This window comes from Chelonoidis abingdonii, chromosome 1 (genome assembly GCF_003597395.2).
Source record: "Chelonoidis abingdonii isolate Lonesome George chromosome 1, CheloAbing_2.0, whole genome shotgun sequence".
NCBI lineage: Eukaryota > Metazoa > Chordata > Testudines > Testudinidae > Chelonoidis > Chelonoidis abingdonii.
In genome coordinates this window covers 319,354,305-319,359,486 of record NC_133769.1, presented here as the reverse complement: position 1 = coordinate 319,359,486, position 5,182 = coordinate 319,354,305, and positions in this window count along the sequence as shown.

Genomic DNA, 5,182 nt, shown 5'->3' with positions numbered 1-5,182 from the left:
GTATTTTTCGTGTATGTCTTTATCTCATTCAGAAAACAGACCCAGAGGGGACTCAGAAAGGTGTGATGGTGACTAATGCTGTGCAGAGGCACATGAGTCACCTTCTTAGTGAAGATGAAGAAATGTGCATGTGGAGGCCCCCTATGTGTTCACAAGTGAAGGAGGCATACAGGCTCCTGCATTTTTCAGTTCTGTCAACTGCTTGTATTTTGGTTCCCCTTTAGCAGAGTAAACAGTGTCCTGGAAGGAGGAGAGGGAGAAAAGAAAGAGTTGAAGGAACTTGTGTTCATTCGTCATTTTCCTAAGTAGATTGTGGTAGTAAATTAGAAATTGTGCCTTTACACCTTTTAATCAATATACTCTGAAATTCATTATAATCGAAGCGATCCCTATCACTATAAATGTTATGGTATGTTGATTTAAAGGGCAAAGTGCATAATTTCTGTTAATCTGTTGCCACAATATAATTAAAATGAACAGAATTAATTGTTTCTAATTTTTGTCCTCAAGACTGTTTGGCTGGATAGCTGAAAGCCACTTGCCGTCAGAACATAAAAACAAACATATGGAGTTTCTCTAATCAAGAAGTTTTCTTGTATTGCACTTTGTACAGACATCTTAAAGCCTATCAGATTCTAAGGTCATTTGAAAATCTTCAGGATCTTTTTATGCATAATATAAAGGGAACTAGGTAAAAAAAAAATAATTTCTAATGATATATACTATATATTTTATTATAAATACACTCAAGTAATACCTTGACTATTTTAATAAACATATTTGACATATTGCAAATTGTAAGTAAGAAAATTGAGTAAATACTGTGAAAAGGATCTCAGCAACTTGAAACAATGAATGATCACTTAGTACACCTCTACCTCAATATAATGCGACCCGATATAACACAAATTCGGATATAATGCGGTAAAGCAGTGCTCCGGCGGGGCGGAGCTGTGCACTCTGGCGGATCAAAGCAAATTTGATATAACACAGTTTCACCTATAATGCGGTAAGATTTTTTGGCTCCCAAGGACAGGGTTATATCAAGGTAGAGGTGTATTGCATGTGTGTATTCTTGCAGTACATTTTTTTAAAACTGGGCATAACTCTCCTTACTATTAAAGCAAATGATGTGTTTCTTCAGTAGTAAAAGACTTGTTGAATTTTTTGTGGGTGTGCAATCTGTTTTGATATGATTTTCCATTTCATTATGACCAGGATTCATAGTTGAGGTGAGATTTTCAGAGGAACTCTGTATAGAGCTCTACATCCAGAGTGGTGCGCACTTTTGGAATCTGGCTACTTATGGAAGTTGAACTTTTCATAAAATCTGACTCTGATTGTGAGTGCTGAGCTCTTTCTGAAAATCTGACTTGGGGGTGTGATCCAAAGCTTACTGAAGTACTCTCCTTGACTTTAGTATGTGTTAGATCGCTCCTTTGGTGAACAGACACATGAAGCCAATTCTTGGGCTGGTTTGTGCATTGCATAGGTCTCAGATATTCTAGCAACTAATTTTTCAGTATAAAAAACTGTTTTTTGGGGGGGTGAGGTTTTTTGTGTGTGTGACAAGTCAGTATTTGCATGCAAGAGCCAATGTTATAATCCATGAACACCTCTCCACCAAAGATGTCAAAGAGCTTTGGTCAGTCCTTAGATTTGTAAATTAATGCAGAAAATTTATTCTTCGGGCACATACATTACTAAAGCTCTTATCAAAGAAATTTGCTACACAGAGTGAACTGCACAGAGACTGGTAGAGTATGGGAAAACTGAGCAATTCTAATCTGCTGTTAAAATTACTATCAGTAGTATCTCACTTGCTATTCCCAGTAGTGCTGTCCTCACTGTTTCTACCTTTGTTACTAATATTCCCAAGCCACAGACTTAAACCATAACAACAGGCTTATTCAGGCTTTGGAAAGCAAAATATTTGGGGTGGTGGGGAGGTGCGCAGGGAGTTATCCTCTTGTGGCTGAAAAATCACTGTAAAAATTGGTGATGACAGCTCCCACTGTTGGGTGTTTTCTCAGAGGGAAGACAGATTTTTAACACCTGCTTCAGTGTTTAGGCTCTGCCAGTACAAAGGATACAAGATGCAGTCAGGGTGAAAGGAGGAATGCTGTTGGTGTGACTAAACACTGGCAGTGGCCGTCAAAGATTATGGATGCTGCAGCCCTTCATGTGGCAGTTTGTAGATGATAGGTGAACTGAACAACTTAATGAGCAAGATGAAATAAAATCCTTGAATCAGGCTAATGTTTCCGTTGCGATCACATTTCAACAATCTTGTCATTAGTTACATGCTCCATCTGGGTGAAATTCACCCGTAAGAAGAGCCATACTGTGTCAGACCATAGGTCTTTCTAGCCCAGTAGTGTGTCTTTTGACAGTGGCCAACACCAGGTGCTTCAGAGGGAATGAACAGAACGTGTAATCATCAAGTAATCCCTCCCCATTTCCTATTCCCAGCTTCTGGCAAGCAGAGGTTAGGGACACTATCCCTATCCATCCTGGCTAATAGCCACTGATGGACCCGTCCTCCATGAACTTATCTAGTTCTTTCTTATGGCCTGTTGTTAAGTCTTGGCCTTCACAAAGATCCTCTGTCAAATAGCCCCCCATGTGTGGGGGGTGGGGGAAGCACAAGCCCCGTGCCCTATATTTCATGGATTTAAGTAGGATTTAGGTTGTCCATAGTCTTTATACTAGTGCTCTATAAAACAATAAATTTTATTTACTGCTTCCACCAACTACCAGGAGGCTGGAACAGCAAGAAACAGATACGGTCATTCTATTTGCAGAACTGGGAATAGGCAATGAGGATGATACCACTTGATGGATTATTGTTCTGTTTCTGGTCCTACTCAGCACCTGTGCTTGATCACTTCAGAAGACAGAGAATAGGGCTAGATTGGACTTGGCTCTGACCCAGTATGCGTTACTTCATGTTTCCTAGATATTCAAAGTACTAGTCCTATCCTAACATCTAGTGTTGATCGAGTTATGTTAGTTGTAGCGGGCATTCAAAAAGGCTCCACGGTCTTGAGACAGCAAAATAATAAGAGGACTTATAGATTGCCGTATTCTTGTTATAAGAGGTCATATTTGAGTTCCTCTTTCAATTTGTTTGCTGTAGGTTTTAACAAACAGACATACTAGTTGTGCAACAATTTTACAATTGAATTTGTCATTTAAAGTTATTAGTTTTTTCCATCTGCAAGCAGCAATAATACACTCCAAGTATCAGAGAAAGCGAGCTACATATCCTTGTACTGCAATTTACTTCTGTGCATATTATTTACTTTTTCTACTTCAGTGACTAAAAGGTCCCTGTAAGCAGGGGTCGGTAACCTTTTAACCGTTAAGTTATGAAGTGACGTGTGCCAAGTCTTCATTATTCACTCTATTTTAAGTTTTTGCTGTGCCTGTAATACATTTCACTTTTTAGGTACTCTCTCATCTAAGTCTCATAAACGACTTGTTGTATGTATAAGTAAACGCTAATGTTTTAAATGTTTGAGAAGCTCTCATTTAAAATTAACATTAAAATGCAGATCTTATCAGTTTAGTGCAGTGGTTCTTAACCTGAGGTTCATGCACTCCTGGGGCAGGGCTGGTGAAAGGATATTTGTGCCCTAGGCAAAACTTCCACCTTGCCTCTCTTCCTCTCCACGCCCCCGCCCCGCCCCCCCCCCCCCCGCACATCAGTTAATTGAGAGGCAAATCCCAACAAGCCTTTATAGACCCCAGGGGCCAGCCATACCCAGGGGCTGCTCCCCAGACCAGGTTCCCCCCTCCCCACCCCTTGAACTCCCCTGGAGGGTGCACAGCCCCTGCCCTTTGAGTCCTCCCCACCCTACCCAGGTGGCCCCTGCCCCAAGTCCACCCACTGGCTTTGCCGTGCTTTGGCCGCTGCAGCAGCTCGGCAGGGAGGAGCCACCTTCCGGAGGCATCGGAGAGCCAGAGCATCCCGCTTGCGGCAGCAGTAAGCCCCAGCCATGGAGGAGCTGGTGCGGTGCAGGGGGGCAGCAGCCCTGCAAAGGCAGCAGTGCCGCTAGTGGGGAGCAGCTGTACCCCTGCCCCTCCTGCCCAGGCTGTGGCCCGGCACCCCCCAGGGACTCCTCTTACGATGCCCATGCCAGTCAGACGCTGGCACCATGTGGAGGCAAAACTCCACATGGAGTGCTGAGGCAGCAGGAGGGAGGGAGCTGCAGGAGGGGCAGTGGCTCACACTCCCGGGAGCTGCAGAATCTGAGCGTGATGAGGGGGGAGTCAGGGGGCACACCTGCCTGGGCTGCAGCCTGCTCCTCTGGGGGAGCTCCTACAGCAGATCCATGCAGGTGGTAGCCCCCGTCCATCCCCATCTCCCCCCTCACTCCCCAAAGGTGGCACACCTGCCGTAGGTTGCCAACCCCTGCTGTAAAGTAATGTGGGAAGAAAAACAAATACACATGAATATTCAAGATACAAGCACAAATAGTAGATCTCATGCATAATCCTGTTCATTACTAGAGAGCAAATTCTGTTCCCAATGCCAAGTGAGAATAACTAGTCTGGGTGTTGCAGATTTCCCGGCAGGACCAAGGGAGGAATCCTCTTGCTCAGGGTTTAGAAAGACAGCAGAGTTGCTCTATAACCACTGCTCCAGCCTTAAAGTAGGACTCTTGAGGTCCATTTCATGTGGATAAGTAGCTTATAGATTTGCACAACAGCAAATCCACAGATCTTCCTCTAAAATAAACTTTTATGGACAAGCAGGGAGACTGTAGAGATAAGCTTGGTGGCATGGAGGAAGTGCAGACTCTGAAATCTTCTACCAAATCTAGACAACTGACCTGCCGTGTTGACTGCGTGCACAGAAAAAAGAGCAGGATTTATCCTGATGGGATTTTGCATCAAAGGCTGAATACCAACTGAAGGATACAGGGCATGTATTTTCTAAAGAAGACTCAGACAGGCATGGGGGCTGTCAGAACTAAAGAAAAACGATTGTGAAGAACGTGCTTCATCTTATACCTCTGTGCATTTCAGTCATTTTACAATCCTAGGTTTTTCTACATCAGCCTTTACTAGAGATGTACTACCCAGACCTCTGTGACTTACCTGATTTATAAATTATAACATTGCTTGTGAGACAGTGTATATGAGAGAGAGGAGTACCTCAGGTGGCCTATCACTT